Below are 23,179 nucleotides of genomic sequence, written 5' to 3'. Positions count from 1 at the left end.
ATAAATAAATAAAAACAATATTATTGATTATAGAAAAAATGTCAAATGCACTACAGTATATGTGATTTATTTTCAAATTTTATTTTCAATTTATTAATTTTTTTTTGCAGTGGCTCTCTTCACATTTTTAGGTTTCATTCAAATGTCCATCTGGGCCAAAGGAAAACACAAAACTTACACCCGGGAGTTTAAGGACTACCCAAACTTCCGCATGCCAATCCTCCCTTTCATCCTCTGACATTCATATAAACCAACTTCAGGTCAAAATCCAGAGACATTATGATTTCAGCTGAGAGGACTAGGACACATCTGAACAGCTGCATGTAAATGAAGCCGATTTATGGCACCCTCTGGGAAGGATTATGAAGTTAAATCCACTTTTCAACAATATCTGATGGTTATCATGTAAGATGATGTCGAACATTGTTGTATTTACAATGGTATGCCACTTGAGATTTTAAATAAGCAGATTTGTAAGAATTTGTGTTGACACAAAATATTTTTGTTGGTTAAATCATTTCCACAACTATCCACTTGCAATATACAGTACTCTACCTCTGTAAACCGACTACTTCAGCATGAAAGAAAAAACTTTTTCTTAAACAGAGGAAGACACTGAATTACATTAATTAGCTATAATATTTATTATAAATGATATTTATATGAAAATACTGAACATTTGGGGTCAAATAAAAATTATTTGTTTTACCTGAAATCTCATTAACTGCTTCAAATGTCCTAAAAAAACAATCTTGAGTGATACTATTTCATAAATATTTCCAGATTGTATTTCTGATGGTAACATTATTGCATTCCCTCTTGACAAAGTGAACAGTGAGCAATAACATTTTTAATAGTATTATTTTGGGGTATCTTTACAAGCAAGCAAGAAAGAAAGAAAGAACAAAACCAAAATCAACTTTGTACCATTCCTTGCTACAGGCTATTTCTAGTCAACAAATTACAAAACTCAACATTCAACATTTAACAAATACAACTTAAAGGGATAGTTCACCCAAAAATGAAAATTTGATGTTCATCTGCTAATCCCCAGGGATTTAACTCAAACCGTTGCAGTCTGTCAGTCGTATAATGCATGGCAATGGTAACAAAATCTATGAGAGTAAAAAAAAACATGCACAGACAAATCCAAATTAAACCCAGTGGCTCATGACGACACATTGATATCCTAAGACACGAAACGATCGGTTTGTGCGAGAAACCGAACAGTATTTATATAATTTTTTACCTCTAATACACCACTATGTCCAACTGCCTTGAGTGCGTGTATGTCATCTGTTATCCATCAATCCATGACTGTGCACTGTGTAAACAATGATTGATGTATACATGTGAGAGATCACTTCCGCCGCTTGTGTAAACTACGCCAGAGCGCGTACACACCTCACGCAAAGGATGCCGTGTGCACACTCAAGGCAGTTGGACATAGTTGTGTATTAGAGGTAAAAAATTATATAAATACTGTTCGGTTTCTCGCACAAACTGATTGTTTCATGTCTTAGGTCATCAATGTGTTGTCATGAGCCGCAGGGTTTAATTTGGATTTGTCTGTGCATGTTTTTTTCACTATCATAGATTTTGTTACCATTGCCATGCATTATACGACTGACAGACTGCAACATTTGGAATTAAAAATCATCATTTGTGTTCTACTGAAGAAACAAAGTCACCTACATCTTAGATGCCCTGGGGGTAAGCAGAAAAACATCAAGTTTTCATTTTTGGGTGAACTATCCCTTTGTGTTGTTTGCATGCTACCCTTTTCTAACTTGGCAAGAATTATTAAAACCTTGACTTGCAATGCATCACAATGCAATATGCATTTCAACGGCAATAGCCTTTGCAATAAAATCTATTGCATCATTTGATTTGTTTTTAAAACAAAATTCTTTGTATAAAAGTGACATTGACATAATAAAGTGCTACAGTATTCATAAGACTTAGTTCTGTCTGTATTTTGTTGTGGTTTGGTTGCATTTCTATTAAAAAAAAAAGGCCAAGCAAAGAAGGTGTGCAAAGCTGTTACTGCGTAAACGCTCAGAAGTTTCAAACTGAGTGTTTGGTAAAGAAGAAAGAAAATAATCTCCTCTTCTTTTATGACTCTTTTGTGTGATCTGCCAGATGACTCCAATTGACCTGATCAAATGACCCTCTTCAGTGAAGATTTCAGGCTTTGGTTTTCACTGGAAACACTCTCATGTCCCGCCGGGCGCCGGCTGCCCTTGGGTGCAACACAATGGCATCATCTTCTCCGGATTGCTGCTTTGCAAAATTCACAAACACCTACAGGGAGTGAAACAAAGAGAGCACGACTACATAAAGAGCCAAACTGTCCTCGTTCCAGTGCATTTGTCACATGCAGGCTTGGAAACAAATGGTGGCAGTCACAAGATGGATGAATGCTTGTGGCAATCTGACCCTGAACTTGACTGTTGTATTCTGTGCTTGTCTAGTTTGGGATATCATGTCCCAGAAGGAAGACAGTACCATAAAAAATACTGCTATACCTATAATAGTTCTCCCTGTTTTGGACTACATAAAGGGAGTCATACATTTTCCAAGCTTAAATGCATCACATCTAAGGAGACACTGACAAATATTTGAAAATCTAAATGGTACAGGATGATCTAGGCCAGCAGGGTCATATGAAATACCTGGTCCAGTGTTGTCTGGGACACTGAGTAATCTTCGATATTCAGCATTTCTTTGTTGGCCAAGACTAGCTGGAAGATTTTGGCCAGGGAGGAAGAGGCAATCTCATACTGTAGAGTATTATAGTGTTTCTCCCTCTGAATGCAGCCTGGAAATGTGCTCTCCATAAATGCTTCGGCCGGATTCAGATCTGGTACAGTGCCCGCTTTGGCTGCTCTGATTTTCATGGTGACCACATATCCATCACCAAATCTGCAGGGAAAACATTATAAGAGATGTTCAGAGAATAGAGATGCAAATACAAAATATTTTGCACTGTGGAAAATCTGTGCAACTGGACATTTTTATGTGAACATAAGTGAATATTTGTGATTTTACTTGTATTTGAGATGCTGGATTGTGCCAAGACACTTGAATGTTCCGTTCACCATGATGGCCAGACGTGTGCAGAGAGCTTCACATTCCTCCATGCTGTTCATAAAAAAACATATAATGTACACACAAACACAATATTTTTATAACACTCATAAAAAAAAAAAAAACTTCTTTATTCTTTTTTATTATTTGACTTAAAACAGCATGAAATGGTGATCACATATAATTTAGTTACGTGTCATATTTTCAAATTAAACATAATACTAACTGAACTTGAAGTTATGTATAGTGGGATTGTAGCTCGATTTGATAGGATTGTAAAAATAGGCTATGATATTAACGGCTCTTATTTTTTCCCACCAAAAAATGAATAAATATATTTTAAAATGACACACTCTAAATTGTGTAAATATCACCAGATATATCAAGTAAATACAGCCAAATTTGTCCCTATAGAAACGAAAATACTTTTTCTAAAAGTGAAAAAAAAAAGAAAGTTTTTCACCCAAGGTTAAGGTGTAGGTTAGCATGGAAGCCGGTTTCTGCCACAGGAAAAACAAACTAAAAAGGAAATTGTGAATTTATCTCACAATTCAAAATTTGTCACAATCCTGACAATATATCTCACAATTTCTCACTTTTTCCTCGCAACTGTAAAAAGTCACAATTATCTTTTTAATTTTGTGGCTAAGATGTAAACTCAGATGAATTCAGATGAAAAAGTTGGAATTGCTAAATTAGAATTATGGGTTTATATCTTCCAGTTCTGACTTTTTTTTCTCAGAATTTGGCGAAAAAAAAATAAATCTGAATTGTAAGATAAAAATTTCAAAATTACCTTATTGTTTTATTATGTGGCTGAAACAGGCTTCCATAGGTTAGTATATAGTATTTATAATTAGCGGTACATAAAAATTAACATGTTTTGACATGTTCTTGCCTGTGTGATGTAAGGACCACTGCCCTGCCACCCTGAATCACACTCATGATGGAGTTCCAGAGGAACCTCCGAGAGTGAGGATCCATTCCTGTGGTTGGCTCATCCTGGCACAGGAAAAAAAAAACATACTAGTAACAATCCTTATCTTATTCTGAGATAAATCGCACAGAAAGGCCCTTACTAGAAGCAGAAGAGCTGGACAGCCAATCATTGCAATAGCTGTCGAGAGTTTACGCTTGTTCCCACCACTGTATGTGCCAGCAGTGCAGCCTGCATACTCAAATAAACCCAGTTTCTGAATTCCCCATTCAGCCACCTGCATCAAAGAGAGATAGTGGTCTCTGTCAGAAATCCTCAGAGAGAAAGAAAGAAATAAGAAGAGATAAGAAAGTGGAATATGGTCTCACTCTGCTGATCTCGGACTCCGGGACTCCTCTGAGCCGAGCGTATAAGTGCAGATGTTCTCTTCCTGTTAGAAGATCATCTATGGCATCAAACTGAGGGCAGAAGCCCATGTTCTGGTGCACATCCAAAATGTTGGTAAGAATGCTGGAGCATCATAAGAAATCAACCAAGTTAATGACAAAATCAAAATGTGTTGAAATCAAAATTGATGTAAAGTGTGAAATTTGTTACATCACTAGCAATACCAAACAAAATAGTAAAAATAACAATGGTTTCCTCATAAAAAATCCTACTGGGTGTTGCTGTGGTGTTTCTGTGCAGTTGCTAGGGAGTAATGAGTGGTTAGTGTGTTGCTATGCAGTTGCTAGGGTCTTCTAGGTGGTTGCTAGGGTAAAAATAACAATTGTTTCAAACAGTTTGCTGAACAGTTTTCCTGCCCCTTTAACCCCACCCACTTTGGACTAAGTAAAGTGCTAAATAAAGACTAAATGAAGTGCAACAGTCTTGATCAGGAAGTTAAAATCCCATTCATTTTCTCCTTAGTGGGATTGATTTGTAAAGACTATGTTGCTACCTAATTGATGGGATATTTGTTTTTATTTCTGTTTGTAGTCCTGAACCGAATCATTCGTCAAAGCGCATTGGATTGTGGGTAATATTAGCCATCAGAGTGTGCACGGATCCACACTTCAAAAATCTACCTGAAATAGTAGACCATCTTGGGACTTCTGTCATACTCTTTTCAACATACTATGCTTTGGGACACACTTATTTTAATCTCACATACTATTTAGGATGGATAGTATGAACATTGGAAAGCAGGGTCAGTTTCCTTATGCTTTCAAACTACTTTGTCTGAATTCCCAGTATTTTTTGCTGCAAATCAAAGTTTTTAATGTTGGGATTCATCTTGGAGCTGGTTAGTTTGTTTCATGTCTTATAACTTTTAAACAATGACCTTTTCAAAATCCCCATGGTAGAAAAAATAAATCAAAAATACTTCCAGAACCAAGACCACTGAAAAAGTCAATGGGCACTGTTGCGCTCTGTTGGTTGAACCAAAAAGCGCCACAGTGCAAATTCTTCAGTTCTACCTAATTAGATAAAATGATTGTTAGCCAGATAGCTAACTGAGTTGCTAGCACTGCTGTCTGTGCAAACTACCACGATAGAAAACACTAGCTGAGGAGAGAATCTTCACTAAAGGTCTATCTTAACCATAACACTGTTGTGTTAGCAAAACAAACCTGTAACCAGTCACAACAGCTTCCCCTGAAGTGACATCTATGTCTCCTGTCAGCATTTTGAATGTGGTAGTTTTCCCAGCACCATTCACACCCAAAAGTCCAAAGCACTGTGAAAAGGGAAAATAGTTCACACAAAGCTCAGAAGCCAGAAGTTAAAAGGGTGCCAAAGTCAAAGCTCATGGTGCTCTTAACACTAAGACCAAACGTCTCAAATGTCTCCATTGATTACCTGTCCTGGTGACACCCCTACACATATCCTGTCAACCGCTGGCCTGATCGTTCCAGTATACGTCTATAGAGAGAAAACACACACTCATGATCTCTATTGTGTGAAACATTACACATCGTGTACAAGTATAAAGTAGACAGACTTGCCTTTGATAGGTCTTTTATCTGAAGGATGTCGCTAGAGCTTCCTCCTTTGTAAATCCTCTCTCTCTCTTTGGCCACATCCACATCTTCATCAGTTACTGGCGGCTTCTTAAAATCTGGCATCCTGTAGAAAGAGACAGCAATCTGTATGTGGAGATGCAACATTTCTGCTGGAGTGACTCTTTTGAATGTATTTCTTCTCACCAGCGGTCCAGGAAGAATCGGTACTGTATCAGAACATTCAGGATGAAATAGACAAACCCTTCTATCGCCATGAATGTCACGTTCTTTCCCACAAAGTCCCAGCTGAAGGGATCCAAACTGAAGTCCTCACCTGAGAATCACATTAGATGTATATGAACCTCACAAGAAGTTTCACCAACATTTACATTTTTAGAACCACTATTAATTATATAAACTATATAACTATGCAGTTATGCAGTTATGTGCATTTGCATTCATATTTGGTTGGTAGTGTGCCCTGGGTGGTTGCTAGTGTGTTACTTAGGTATTCTGGGTGGTTGCTATGGCATTGCTATTTCTAGGGTTTTCTATGTGGTTATTAGTCCTTTGCAGTGGACGCTAGTGTTTTCAGCATGGTTGCCAGGGTGTTGCTAGGGTATTCTGGGTGATTGTTTGGGTGTTGCCAAGCATTTTCTAGGATGTTCTGCATAGTTGCCAGGTTGTTGCTGGGGTGTTGGGTTTTAGAGTATATTTGGGTGATTGCTAGAATGTTGCTTTGGAGTTTCTAGGATGTTCTAGGTAGTTGCTATGTGGTTGTGAAAGTGTTTTTTGTGGTTGTCTAGAAGTTGCTAGGGTATTCTGAGTGGTTGTTAGTACGTTGCCAAGCAGTTTCTATTATGCTCTGAGTGGTTGCTAGGGCATTGCTATATAGTTGCTGTTCTGGACAGTTGCTAGTGTGTTGCTTTGCAATGCTAGAGTGTTCTGGGTTGTTGCTAGGGTGTTGATAGGGTATTCTGTTCTGGGTGGTTGCTAATGTATAGCTATGCAAGTTTCTCCCAATTTCTATGGTGTTTCCATCACATTCTATTCTGTTCTGCAGGGTGTTCTGGGTGGTTAGGGTGTTCTGGGTGGTTGCTAATGTATAGCTATGCAAGTTTCTCCCAAGTTTCTGCTTTTCTGGTCTCATGATAGAAAAAATATAGGCCTGTTTTGTAGCCCATCCAATATATAAAACAAAAATAAATCCATTTAAAAATACATAAAAAATTATTCCATGAAGAATTTAAGCTAATCTCAAAATAAGATACAGCCAAAAAATGAACCATTTGGTTATCAAAAATAATTGTTGCTTTAAACTTCCAGCAGACGCAATGTGAATCTCCTATGAAGATACGGTTGACAAATGTAAGGTGTTATATTTCCATCATGTTGACATCTAGATTAAAGCTCAGTGACTTTTATGGAGGCCAGATCACTGGGTCCAAACCCTGCCAGGGGCCAGGTTAGGGTTGGTCGCAACAGCCTCAATACAACCGACTGAAATGCGAGGTGGGAACAGGAGCAGCAGGACTCACCAAAGCGTGCATACACGTCCATCACGGCCTGGTTCATCGCCATGTCAATGAGCCCGCGGCCCAAACAGAAGTGAGGAAAGACAAGTAGAGCTTTCTTCAGCACCTGGTTACACTTATACAGAGCCTGCGAAAGTAGAGACAAATGGAGGATGAAATGTCATCTACACTTGAACTTTTGGCCTAAATGACTAATGCATTTAGTACATGATTTAAATTCAGATTATGATATTAGTGGAAATTGGGATTAGTGGAAAAATGTACACTAAAATGAATTGAAGGCTGGGATGTTTTACCTCTGTACTGTCAAACAGGTCTAATATGAACGTGATGGCACTGCTGTTGATGCCAATGAAGAGGTTGATGCAGGACAGAGAGACGTACGCTGTGCTGGGCACGTTAAATACATAAGACATCGGATACATCATGGGAGTCACCGACCAACTGTTTCATAAGAAAAAAGACTGATTAGAATATGTTAAAATATTCAAACCTTTCAGTGGGGTCTACTTATGACCCTTCATCTCTCAGGCCGATATGTACTGCTACAGCTACTGAGCGTGTCCTTTTTACACAGAGTACTTTTAGATTTTGACCCACATATCTAATAAGACAGACATAAATACACCTTGAAATGCTGTTCTGCCAAAAGAAATGTAAAAGGATCAATGAAAGATGATGTATTTTTCCATTACCCATAAAGCATCAGCAGAGCTATCAGGGCTTGCAAGTTGCCAGGCGAGGTGTAGCATTTTTTGTCAAATGCAATAAAAATGGCCACAACCATCGCTGCACTGACAGCATAGTTTATCTGAAATGACAGGACAACAGCAAAACTGAATTAACAGACCATTCCAGAGAACATAAGACAATGCTATGGAATAAACACACTTGTATACTTATTATACACTATAAAGGCACTTACTGGTCAAAATAACATGCTTCTGGTTTATTAGTATTTAATTTATAAGTATTATTACTTAAAGAGATTATGTTTTCTAGCTGGCTAAAATTGGTTTTGATGAAAGTGCAAAAATGATTTGTGATAGTCTAAAAAAACCTGAAAAACTATAAACCAATCAATAATGTTTTGCACCGTATGTCATTAATTAGCATAGTGTGTTCATAAATTTATGACATGACATTTATAGATGTATAATTCCAGCTTGTTGCATATTTTTATTGTGTAAAGAAAAAAAAAAGTATCTAAATAAAAATAATTTAATTTAATGAACAAGAGAAATGGTAAAGAACATAATGGTTTATGAGAAATGTAAAATTTATGGCAAACTGCTAAAAAATTAAAAACAAATAAATAAACATATTAAATTGTTTTCATAATTAAAATTAAATAACAAAAGAAATGGTACATAACATATCATTTAATAAAAATAAATATTTCTAGCAAATATAGAAATATACTGATAAATGTTTTTACTAAATTTTAATTGTAGGACGCCTTTATACTGACCATGTCCCAAAAGAAGTTAGCAATCCAGTACACCAGAGGACTGACACCACTCACAAACTGCAAGTGTTTGGCCTGCGTCACTCTCTCCTGGATCAGATACAGCACAAAACTGGCAGGTACGAAGGACATGGCGAAAATCACACAGATAGCGACCACTGCATCCACTGAGGTGGTCAGTCTGAGAGAAAGAATGAGTGAACAATAAAGATATTTTACATGCATAAAAAGCTCTACTGAGACTGATTTAAAAGACTGAAGTAAAACAACTGTGTGAAGTACTGTCAGGATTACACTCACACGGTGACCTCCGACAGCTGTTCCTTGGTCAGGTTTAGTGGATGATTGATGGCTGTGATGCCATACTTATTTAAATCGGCTCCAGGAGGCAGGTTGGCTCGAAGGATGCCGTTATTTGCCACGTTCATGAAGGCCACCATAGCATGCCAGCCTTTGTTATTAAACCACACCTGGAGGAGATAACAAATAAGTTATGTATCTTGTATGGGACGAGCCGAGCTCAGCAAACTGTGACAGAAAGTGAAGCTGAAAGAAATCTCACCTTGACATTGTTTTCAGTTTCCATATATCTCAAGAAAGTCCCAAATTCCTGCAGAGTAAGCTTTGAGTATCTTCCCTGCAAATGATCTCAACAGTTAAGCTACAAAATCTTCTTTAAATTATATTAGAAAAACTAAAAGCAATTTACATTCATTACTTTGCTTTGATTGCATCAATTCACAATGAAGACAATCAGAACATTTACCCCTGTAACATTAAGCAGGCGTCCTAACTGAGCAGCTGCATTCTGGATGGTTTTAGGATCCACATCGAGAACAGGAAGTCGCCCTCCAACAGAAATGCCACCATACCTGAAGAAAAGAGACTGTCATTCTTCCACATATTTGGACCACAGAATGCATGTGTTCTCTAAGTGACCACAAGAGGGAGTCATTGTATTTTATTTTTGTATTTCGTGTTTAAGACACCCATACCTTTGTTCGTTCACCCAGTACTTGCTCTTCAAGCTGTACATAATACAAATGCAACAAAAACACAAATAAGATGAATTCCTGGAAACATAAGAGCAAGTTAATGAATGCTTAGTCGCAAATGCGCCATAATACCTTGTCCGTATTAAGTTTGGGTAGGTCTTCACCAAATAATCAGAGATGTTCCTGCAAGTCAAATCCATCAGCACGTCACCAGTGGATTGAATCCTCTGAAATGCAGGAAACACTATATCACTATACATCATTTTAAAGACTTTATATTGTTGTATCTATAACTGAGAGACAAACCTGGGGAGGAGGAAGACCTCCAGCACCTTCTGGACACACAGGTAACATGGTGAGTTTGTCGGGCGTGCTGCACTGGCAGCTGGGAGACGGACTAATGTCCGTCCATTCTGGGTTACCCAGCATCTCAATGAGCGCTGGGTTCACCAGGGGCATCTCCCACTCTGTGGTTATGTTATTACATGGATAGTTTCTGTGGGAAGCAAGAATGGACATGGTAAGCAGGATAAACACCTCTGGAGATTCATGTATATCATAAAAATGCATGTGCACGTACTCTAGAGGTTCATCCACCATACAGCGAGTCCCAAATCCAGGTCTGTTTAGAAGAACCTCGCCAAAATACCTCATATCTGGGCTTTGAATCTGTTCATTGCTGGAAAAAAATAAACATAAAAGACTGCTTAGTTAACTATACAGTAAATAACCAATTCTGTTCCAATGTAAATATACTGTACCTAAAGAAGGTGAACTGTCGGCCATACATCCATGGGCTTAGAGTAAGGCTGGGGTATTCACCGAATGGAGGAACAATCAGCGTAAACATCAGAGAAACAAGGACAAAACTAGCAGGCAACACAATCTGAGGAAGAGAATATCAGCAGGCACCATAAAAACTCTCGTTTTTCAACCAAATCCTATGGACTTCATTACTGACGCTACAAAAGCAACATGTTTCCAAAGCAATACTGTTATTCTGACCTGGGCGAGGAAGTCTTTGCCGGATCGTGTGGTGTGATGGAACCTCTTAATGAGAAGAGCAAAAAACTGTTTCAAGACAAGAAAGATTCCCTTCACCTGATAGGATCCTCTGCCATCTCTGCTGGTTGAATTTCCAGAGTTAGACTGGCCATTAGCATACACCGACCGGTCTGTATCTGCACACAAGATCAACACAGTCAAAAATCTAGATCCAAATTATAATGTTTTGGTCAGATAATATGGGTTTTCCAGTGAGAACAGGGAGGTTTTTGCAGTATAACGCTAGTGCAATTTAAATAATAGCATATAGAAAAAACATAACTGAATTTTTTTTTACATTTATTTACATTTTTACTTATATATATAAACCTGACACAGAGGGCACTAACTACCATTATTCAACCAAGCAGCCACAGTTATTTATTTATAACAAATCTCAAAAAGTTCAAATATCATTTGACAAGTAACCATAATAGTCCTGGGTGACATATAATTCTAGAATTAATTTTTTATGACTATTTTTAACCATTAAAACATAACTATAGCTGTAACTATAAAAAGCAAGCGTAACCCCTTGATGCATAAATTTATAATAACAAATCTTTTATATATATATATATATATATATATATATATATATATATATATATATATATATATATATATATATATATATATATATATATATATATATATATATATATATATGTATATATATATAATATTTCCCCATAATTTATTGGAACAAAATCATCGATTGGACAGATTTGTAATTCTCAGTCTGTCCAACTGATGATTTTGTCAGAGTTACAAATCTGTCCAATAGATGATTTTGTCATACATCTTGAATTTATTTTGTGAAATTTAAATATTTTGTATATATATATATATTATATATTTATATATATATATATATATATATATATATATCTATATATATTTTTTTTTTTTTTTTTTTTTTTTTTTAAATGTATAATAACATGTGACAAAGGGTTAACTGGCACCATATGCACTATTTAGCATAGTGTCTAGCAGTACTGTATGTTTGAGAACATCTCTTTGTTTTGTCTTTTAACTCTGTGCTGTGTTTTAGCAGGCAGCTTTAGCTGGGATGAAGCATTATAAGCCTGACAGACTAAGTTAGTCATCACCTTCTTCTATATTCACTTTCACTGTGTTCTCTCTATAGAGACTCGCAAGAGATTTCTGTTGCAGAACTCTGATGTCTAAGGGGTTCAACCACAAAAACAGACATCATAATCACAACATACAACACTCACACGATCTATAAACTGGCACATATACACAATATCTGTACGTCTGAGATTGAATGACAGCTAGTAGGCAGCCTCTCCATCAACTGTGACTTTCAGAAATATCTACAAGACACAAAAGAGACAAAATTAGATTTTTTCATGTTGTACAAAGCAAGATGATGGTGCTTTGTAAAATGCTAATGAAAATAAAATAAAATAAAATAAAATAAAATAAAAACAAAAAAAAAAAAAACAAAAAAAAAAAAAAAAAACAAAACAAATAAATAAAATAAAATAAAATAAAATAACCTCCTCCAGTGAAGTGTCTGACACTCCAAAGCTGCTCAGCCCCATGTCTGTCAGCGTCTCCTCTAGCTCTCTGAACAGGCTGGCGTAAGAACGATGTTTGAAGCCCCGACTGGGCAGTAGAAAGGTGAGCTCCTGCCCTATGACCTCTATAAGCCTGGCCTCTGGGACGTGATGGTGGACGAGGGTCGTGATGCTCTCAATGTCCCCTGAGAGAGTGAGATTACACATCCTAAATTATGATCAATGTAGTTAGATTACACTGATCTAATATAAACATACTATATGAATGTATTACCTTCCATCTGTCTTTCTGTAACTCTTGGCTGCTCTGTGGCGCTCTCTTTAAATGTGGTACAGAGTGAGCACTTACAGGAGCAGTCCTCAGTACAGTCACACTGACCCTGTAAGAACCAGAGCAACCTTGTGAGTCTAGCTGCCTTATATACTCTTTGTAATAGACGGTTAAAGTCTCACCTCCTTTGTGGTATGGGACGGCTGCTCTTTAATGCGCCGTACCAGAGTGAGGTAGAAACCAGCGCCCAGGCAGTTCTTCAGGAAGAGAGGAGAGCCACAGCAGTACAGACATCCCTGAGAGATGATGGCCACACGGTCACTGAGCAGGTCAGCTTCATCCATGTGATGTGTGGACAAGATCACCGTACGACCTAAATGACACACACCAGGTGCACACACTTTTAGACCTCTACTTAAGAGTAGAAATGTATAGAACAAAGATGTTAGAAGATATTCAGTTTTACAGGGATGGATGATTTTTTAGTCTTGGAAGAATTTGATTTATCCAGTTTCATTGATGGATGGATTGATAGTTAGATAATAAAAATATAATAAATTAATAAATATAGAAAAAATATTATATATATAAAAATGAAAATAATAAATGTATAAAATAAAAACAAATCAACAGAACATACTAAATATATAATATAAAAAATAACAGCAATTACATATATGGATGATCTAAAATATCTATTTTTTCAAGTAATATATAATTTAGAAATTAATATAAAATATATTTAAAAATAAATAACATTGACTAAATATATAAAATAAATAAAAACAGCTTAATAGACAAATACAGCATATGGATGGATGGATGGATGGATGGATGGATGGATGGATGGATGGATAGATATTATATATATAAAAATAAAATTATTAAATATATAAAATAAATAACTAAATAGAATATACTAAATATATATCATAAAAATTAATTATTAGACAGATATATGGATGGATATAAAATATATGAAAATAAAAAAACAAACTAAAAACAAACAAATAAATACAATTAACTAAATATATAATAAAATAAAATATAAACTATATTTGTAAAATAAAAAATTTTGTGGATGTGTGTGTGTGTGTGTGTGTGTATATATATACATATATATATATATATACATATATATATATATATATATATATATATATATATATATATGGGTGCATCTCAATATGTTGTGGAAAGTTCATTTCAGTAATTCAACTCAAATTGTGAAACTTGTGTATTAAATAAATTCAGTTTAGTTTAAGTCTTTGGTTCTTTTAATTGTGATGATTTTGGCTCACATTTAACAAAAACCTCAACAAATTAGAATACGGTGACATGCCAATCAGCTAATCAACTCAAAACACCTGCAAAGGTTTCCTGAGCCTTCAAAATGGTTTCTCAGTTTGGTTCACTAGGCTACACAATCATGGGGAAGACTGCTGATCTGACAGTTGTCCAGAAGACAATCATTCACACCCTTCACAAGGAGGGTAAGCCACAAACATTCTTTGCCAAAGAAGCTGGCTGTATCCAAGCATGCTAACAGAAAGTTGAGAGGAAGGAAAAAGAGTGGAAGAAAAAGATGCACAACCAACTGAGAGAACCGCAGCCTTAAGCAAAATCGATTCAAGAATTTGAGTGAACTTCACAAGGAATGCACTGAGGCATCAAGGCAGAGCCACCACACACAGACATGTCAAGGAATTTGGCTACAGTTGTCATATTCCTCTTGTTAAGCCACTCCTGAACCACAGACAACGTCAGAGGCATCTTACCTGGGCTAAGGAGAAGAAGAACTGGACTGTTGCCCAGTGGTCCAAAGTCCTCTTTTCAGATGAGAGCAAGCTTTGTATTTAATTTGGAAACCAAGGTCCTAGATTCTGGAGAAAGGGTGGAGAAGCTCATAGCCCAAGTTGCTTGAAGTCCAGTGTTAAGTTTCCACAGTCTGTGATGATTTGGGGTGCAAGGTTATCTGCTGGTGTTGGTCCATTGTGTTTTTTGAAAACCAAAGTCACTGCACCCGTTTACCAAGAAATTTTGAAGAACTTCATGCTTCCTTCTGCTGACCAGCTTTATGAAGATGCTGATTTCATTTTCCAGCAGGATTTGGCACCTGCCCACACTGCCAAAAGCACCAAAAGTTAGTTAAATGACCATGGTGTTGGTGTGCTTGACTGGCCAGCAAACTCACCAGACCTGAACCCCATAGAGAATCTATGAGGTATTGTCAAGAGGAAACAAGAGACCAAAAAATGCAGATGAGCCGAAGGCCACTGTCAAAGAAACCCGGGATTCCATACCACCTCAGCAGTGCCACAAACTCCATGTCATGCCGAATTGAGGCAGTAATTAAAGCAAAATAAGCCCCTACCAAGTATTGAGTACATGCACAGTAAATTAACAGACTTTCCAGAAGGCCAACAATTCACTAAAAATGTTTTTTTTTTTTATTAGTCTTATGAAGTATTCTAATTTGTTGAGATAGTGAATCAGTGGGTTTTTGTTAAATGTGAACCAAAATCATCACAATTAAAAGAACCAAAGACTTAAACAACACAATACTTTCACAACTTAATTAAAATAACACAAAAAAATGAACTTTTCCACAACATTCTAATTTATTGAGATGCACCTGTATATATATATATATATCATACTCGTATATATATTAAATATACAAAAATATATATATAATATATATATATAATATATATATATAGATGTATATATATATATATATATCATACTCGTATATATATTAAATATACAAAAAAAATAAAGAAATAGATGGATGGTCATGGAGAAATATGATTTATCCACATTTCCTAGGAGTGCGTACCAGCACGGTATTTCAGCAGAAGGTCCCAGATGGAGCGTCTGGAATATGGATCCACTCCTGATGTGGGTTCATCCAGAAACACCACTTTAGCTCCACCAACAAAAGCCATGGCAACAGAAAGCTTCCTCTGCATACCACCTACATAGGAAGACAATATCCTCTTTATTATTTCTTACAAATCTCAATTAGTTCAGTCCTCTTACTGTAAAGTTTAGCAAAATAAACAGAACTGAGACTGGTCTGCACAGGAAGGAATTGTTAAAAAGATATTTATGATCTAACCTGACAGGTTTTGTGCCTCCTCGTTCCTCTTGTGAGGGAGACCAAGATCTTCCAGCATATTTTCCACCTCTAGCTGGGCCTCGGGTAATGGCCGACCCTTCAGCAGAGAGTAAAACAAGATGTGCTCTGCTACCGTCATACTGCAGTAGAAAGGGAGATTAAAACAAGTCAGCATTCTGACAGATTTTACTTTAGCAGGTGTATCAACATCCTTCAAAGTGAAATCACACGAGGGGTTTACGAACTGGTGAAAGATGATGTTATGTTGGGGGCACATTCCCAGAGATTTACGAATGGCATCCATGTCGGTTCGGATGTCTTTCCCATAAATATACGCTGTGCCAGAGGTGGGAGGGAACATGCCGGTGAGAATAGACCTTTGGGAGAGAGGAGAAAACTTCCATGTATAACATTCCCATAGATAAATAAAGATCCATTTCACTGGGTTTTGGATACATACATAGTAGTGGTTTTCCCTGCACCATTGTGGCCAAGGAAAGCAGTGATCTGACCCTCGTAGAAGGTGATACTCAGACCATCCACAGCAGGTCTAGAGCTGCTGCTGAACATCTTATACAGGTTCTCCACACAAACTCCAACCACCAAACCTGATGGCTCAGGCTCGAAAAACAGCCTCCCTGGAGACAAGAATCAGAGATTTGAAATATATGTGTGTGTGTGTGTGTGTGTGTGTGTGTGTGTGTGTGTGTGTGTGTGTGTGTGTGTGTGTGTCTGAGTGTGTGTGTGTGTGTATTGAAAATATAAAATAAACATAAAATATATTTGTGTGTATATATTAAAACAAATTGTAATATATATATAGAGAGAGAGATAGAGAGAGATTAATATAAAAAAAAAAAAATATAATAAATAAAAAATAAAAAAAAAAAAAAAATAAAAAACAACAAAAAAAAATAAAAAAAATATATATACACCTGTATATACATACAAACACAAATAGATTCACTATGTAAAATAAAAATAATCTAAATTCAATAAATATAAATATAAAAGCAATAAAAAACCCTTAAGTAACTGTTCTTTTGATTGAAACCATGGTACATTTTTGTTAGGAAACAGTGTGTTAACACACTGATTCGTGATGCGAAAGGAATGTCATTGTCACAGTGATGGAATAAACATCTCTAATGTCTCTAATATCCATTAACTGACAATAAGACAAACAGAAACCAGCATTCCAACCTGCCAGCCAAGCAAACAGACACAAGGCCGCCGGCTTCCCACAAAGGGCACAGACAGTGGTGTGTTTGTGCATCATGTGTAATTATACTAGTGTACATGTGTGCTCCTGCACACATACCTAGTGCCACCTTATACAGTGTTCTTGAACTTAAGACAGAGCGCTGACAAGTGCTGATAGATATCGCCAGTGAAACTAAGACTGCAGTAATTACTCCCATGGGGCTCCATCAGTTCAAAGCCAAGAAACCTGCTGGATGCCTGCGCTCTAGTCAAGCAGATAAGCCTGGTTAGCTCTTTGAATACATCTGATGGGATCTTTTCCAGGAGTAAGAAGAGAAGCACCACTTTCCTGTTTGTTGTAACAGGTTCCTTTACAAAATACTGTAGAATTAAAGGTTTCCCCTGATAGAAATTAAAGTCCACTGGATCACTGCCATTTCAAAAGAAATATTCACCTACTTCACCCACAATATATCTGAATTTACAAGTAAAGTAAATGAACATGATTTCTGATTTCACCTGATGGACTTTTGGTTCCTTGCCACTGTCGCCTCTGGATTGCTTAATGTTATTGATTTGACGGCACTGGCACTATCAGATGAGTACAAAACCTGAACAAAATTGAGCTGAATAATGACGCTATTGTCTTTTATAGAGCTGCTCAATAGCTGAATCAAATTAGTTTCATAATTGATAAAATTAAAAGCAATAAATATCCAAACAAGCAAATATAAAACATTACTGACTTCAACACAACTCAATAATTAATCACCCCATTAATTTACTAATTATTAATATCATATTCTGTTGTTTTCCTGTTTATTACTATGAAGCTGCTTTGTAACACTATATGCTGTAAATAAAGGTGGCAAACCTGACATGATATAGCAGTTTCATGCTGAAACAAACTGCAAAAACCAGCTGGTTTGCACATTTAAAATGGTCTCCCAGTCTGTCTAAACTGGTGTTCAGCTGGTGTAGCTGGTCAGTTTATATGGATTAGCTGACCTAGACACTTCACCAAACCAGGCTAACTAGGCCTGAGGAACAAGATAAGACCAGCAAACTACCTAGGGCTAGTTTAAGTTTAAGTTGTTGTTTTTTTCAGTAGCATTTACAACACACCTGATGAGTCTGTGCTCATGCTCTTGTTGGTTGTCTCCTCTTCATCAAGCCTCTTTTGTTCTTTCTCTTTCTCTAGTTTCTCCCGTATGTCTTCATGTTTGCAGGACCCTGGCGGCTCTGGAGGTTTCTCGGGTGCTATGTGGCTCTTGGCCTGGTCATCAGTGTGATTCACCACATTATCAAAAGCAGGTTTCTCCACTGCTGGCTTTCCAGGAACTGTGTAAAGAAAGATTAGTTGATCAAAAAAACTCATGCCGTCACTTATAATAAGCCAAAAAGTCACTCACCCTGTTTTAGAGGCTCAGGTCGGTTCAACCAATAAGAAGGCTGGATTGGAAAGTAAAAAGGCCGACCAATACCATACTGCCCTGGTAATAAACACAAGTTATGTCACTTACAATCCTTTTTATTTTTATTATCAAATAAACCTGAATATACAGTAGTTTACCTGGGAAGACATTATCGAGGTACCATGCAAGAACACCATAAAGTACCGTATCCACTGCCATCATGATAATTGAGATGAAGAAGGAGAACTCGTCCCCCTCCAAAAGGCTGGTCTGGATGTTATCCCACTGTAGACCGAGACCTTGCTCCTCGTAACGGGATAGGTACTCCGTCCCAAAGCCAAAAGCCACCTGGGACATCAGACTCTGAATCACAATAAACAATCTTAAATGCAGAATATCACACAGTTGGAGTTTTCTCAGTGAAAGGGTGCATTATCAAATGTATAACCTTTATAAGAAGGTTTGTATATTATTTGTTCAGATTCTATAGGGGAGCGTTATCGTGTGACATACCGCCATGATTTTCATATCTTTGGTGATGCGGTCCTGCCAGGTGAAGCAGACAATATGCGGCAGGTACAGAGTGAAGTAAATGATTCCGCTGCAGGCTGCCGCCAGGTTAGCCTTATTGAAAAAAACGCTCATGAGGAAGCACTGCATGATGGTTGCTGTGGTGAAAGTGAGCAGGAATAGGAAGAGGATGATAGGATTGCTGTAGTTCAGCACTTTTCCTCCCTGTGAGAAAACAAAGATGTTCTTTAATATTCAAGTACAAGTATTTTAAAATGTAACAGTGTTGGCTTATTGACAAAGCCGCATACTGATCTACAATTTTAGATTCTTCTTCTGCTGAACATGCTTAAAACATGCTAGCATTGAGCTAAAACATGTTAGCATTATGTTAAGACAAGCTAACGATGTGCTAAAAGTTGTAATTAATGAGCTGAAACATTCGAAAATAAGCTAACATCATCCCAAAACATGTTTAGAACATGTTAGCAACATGCTAAAGCATGTTAGCCACATACTAAAACCATGCTTGAAACATGTTAAATCATGCTATTGCTGGCTGTTTTTTTTACTCCTGCTATATAATAATCCAACTTTAAACTTTCAGAAAAAAAATTGCCAAGCCAGCTTCAAAGTTTGTCCTGACAAACTTCTCTAGTTTATTCTTGTGACAGCAAAGCTGAATTTTCAGCATCAGTGTCAAATCATTCTTCATATACAGTATCATTCTGATTTGCTGCTCAATAAACATTTCTTGTTATTATTAGTGTTGAAAACAGTTGGACTGCCTAATATTTTTGTGGAAACTGTGATACTTTTTTATTTCATGATTCTTTGATGAATGGAAAGAAAGAACAGCATTTATGTGAAAAAGAAAGCTTTTGAAGGGTATGCCTAAACTAGTAGATCATCAAACATCATTTATGATGGTTGCCACAAGAGGTCAGTATAGTAATCTAAAAATAGAAAATCTAACTTGTCAATTTTGCTGTAGTTGAAAGCATAATACTTTACAGGGAGAGCACCCATAGTGGTGAAAGTTCATAGAACTGGAAACAACTACAGTTCTACTGAAAGAAACACACACAACACAATGGTTTACTGATTTTATGTGGTCTTGCTTGCTGGTTTTAAGGGGTTTTGCACACCATCTCTTACCATGATAATAAGAGTAAGCAGGGCAGTGCTGGAGGCCATCATGAAGAACGTGTCGATGAACCATGTGCACCAGAGCACACGGTTAGTTACGCCCATGGCTTTCAGAGTTTCTTTCAACCTCATCTCCTTCTCCAGCACAATGCTCTTCACTGTCATAGAGACAGAATAGACCCAGGCCAACACCATGAAGATCGGAAAGCAGCGGTTCAGAGTTAGCATGAAACTGTGGCATGTGTTGTCAACGAGGAGAAGAAGATTGATCATTGATTAGAGAAGACTGATGATTAAACGTTGACAAAAAAAAACTAATTTATGTGCCTAAAACATGGATGCAACAATGTTCAGATTCTGCCAGATATCAGTATGGTCCCCATATATCATGCATCCCTATCTACAAATGTAAAAAATACTGAGTGTGATACTCACAGATCATCCACATAACAGGGATAGGGCATCTGCTGCAGGTAGACTCCTAAAGGCCATTCCTTCCCTGTGTGGGTCTTTATTATTCCATGTTCTATCATGTCCTGCAGGTAGGCAAATCCTCCCCATATATACCGCAGATCATCCATGGGATCAGCCCTTGGCCCTGGATCCCAGTATCTGATCGTAGGAGAGGATATACAGTAAAACAAATGCAAAGAAACTCAAGATCTGAGGAATGGCTCAGCACTGGTTACAGACAGACCTGTCTTTGATCTTGTTAGTTCGCTCCACGAGATCAATGTCCATGCGGATCTTGAATTTAACATGAGGGGGCACCTTGGTGGTCCAGGAGTACATGTCAACAAATACCAGCCCTGCCCAAAACTTGCTCTCCCCAAGAAGGTCCAGCGCTCGATGGGTCAACTGGTCCTCATCAGAAATAGGGGAGAACTTGTCCAGCACCAGACACTGCAAATACAGGGGACATATAAATTATGTATTTATAACGGATTAAAAGCAAAATCAACCTATTAATTCCGTGAATTAAATATTCCTGGAACAACCTAATGGAAAATTACTAACGAGATCTTGTTTACTTATCAGTTCAGTTCCAGACTGTCAAACTCAATCAGAACAAGCCGATTCACTATTTTAGATCTGCATCAAAATTCAGCACAAAACTATTATCCAAAAAGACTTAATTGAATTGTTTGCTGTTAATTTGTTTTGAGCTTGGCATAAGATGGTGGGAGTCTATTTGAGATTCTTGGAGACATTGTTCTCCATGTGGCTGGTATGCACTGCCATAAAACAGCCTGTGCTTCCTCTTTGTGTAGGCCGAGTAGACTGACAGCTGTATCGAATTGGACTCATTTGTTGGGTTTGTCTGTCACTCCTCAAGTGCTGTTAGCTGAGAAAAGGACTAAAAGACACACGGTTTAGATAGCAGAGGTCCTGCTCTCACTGGCACAGGCTGCCTTAAGCTCACCCTGATTTGTATTGAACGCATTGAACTCTATTATTAAATAGCTCTCCCAAACTGCCAAACACTCAGTGAGAAATCAAAACTTTTCTTTGTTCTACTTGACATCAGAGAGGCAGAGCCGGCTGAGAGTAACCAGTTGCTTTTCACCCTATGACTTCTGAGCAGATCTGTGTCTCTTTTGAAGGACTAAATGACAAGTAAATTTGGAAAGTCTGACTTGATGATTGTTCTAAAAAAAATGCAAGCATACTGCTGACTGCAGACTGTGCAGTATATACTGTATACTGCAAACTAATTATGTGTGTGTGTGTGTGTGTGTGTGTGTGTGTGTGTGTGTGTGTGTGTGTGTGTGTGTGTGTGTGTGTGTGTGTGTGTGTGTGTGTGTGTGTGTGTGTTTCAGGGTCTTTTGTTTTTCAAGTTTTTTTTTTTTTTATTCAGCAAGGATGCATTAAATTTATCAAAAGTGAAGGTAAAAAACAACAATAAAAACATTTACAATGTTACAAATAAATGCTGCTCTTTTAAATGTTCTACTCAACAAAGAATTCTGAAAAAGGATCATGTGACACTGAAGACTGGAGTAATGACTGCTGAAAATTCAGCTTTGCTGAAAGAATAAATTACATTTTAGTTATTTTGAACTGTAATAATATTTCACAATGTTACTGTTTTTATCCCAAATACAAAAAATAAAAATAAAAAAACATTAGTATAATAAGCATAAAAAACTTACTCTAAATGTTTGAATGATAAAATAATATTTGATAATCCATGTAATTTATATATTTATTATTTATATATGATTATTATTTATACATATATATATATTTTTTTTTTTTTTTGCAAAATAGTTAGCAATATGCAATGCATGAGTGATACCTCTCCGTATCGGTTTATAAGGCGAATAACTTGGTCAGTCATGTTAAAGATGTTCCGCCAGTCAAAGTTAGGCATGTCCTGGGCTCGATCCTCGTCAGGGCCGTTGTACAGGAAGTTAAGGATGTGTTGGCCTGTGAATGAAGTGTCTTTGAGGCCTTTGTTGATATAATCCATCACTGTGGGATTTCTGATGGAGTCCTAAAATACAATGCAAAATGTATTGGAACTGAAACCTGGCATAAAATATTCTGCTACAAATGAAACAATCTTATGTATTGGTGCCATCTTTTCAAAGAAAGTTTAAGACACAGTGTTTACCCGAAGCATGTTCATCTGTACACCATCCTGAAAGAAGCCCCACACCTGTGGGCCCACCTCCTCCCAGGCCCGACCCATGTTCCTAAGTCTTTCTAACTCCTCAAAGGTGGTGTTTGCCTGAATAAACACACACAAACACACAAACTTACAAAGGTTAGATGCATTCAAATAAAAGTAGGTAAGAACAAATGAAGCAAATCTGTTTGTTCAGCATTCAATGGCACAGTAACAATAAAGGCAGGACAATGCCCAGGTGGTGGCAACTGCATTGAGTTTGACCACAGAATGA

The 23,179-nt window shown here is 37.1% G+C and overlaps 2 pseudogenes; one reads left to right on the top strand and one right to left on the bottom strand.

The window, feature by feature from the left end:
* The window catches only part of LOC109106768, a 34,576-nt pseudogene extending 33,513 nt beyond the window's left edge, over nt 1-1,063 (top strand).
* Nucleotides 1,064-1,699: 636 nt separating this feature from the next.
* LOC109047566 overlaps nt 1,700-23,179 on the bottom strand; it is a 35,494-nt pseudogene continuing 14,014 nt past the window's right edge.

Source organism: Cyprinus carpio, chromosome A24 (genome assembly GCF_018340385.1).
Source record: "Cyprinus carpio isolate SPL01 chromosome A24, ASM1834038v1, whole genome shotgun sequence".
Classification (NCBI taxonomy): domain Eukaryota; kingdom Metazoa; phylum Chordata; class Actinopteri; order Cypriniformes; family Cyprinidae; genus Cyprinus; species Cyprinus carpio.
This window is presented reverse-complemented; position numbering and strand designations above follow the sequence as displayed.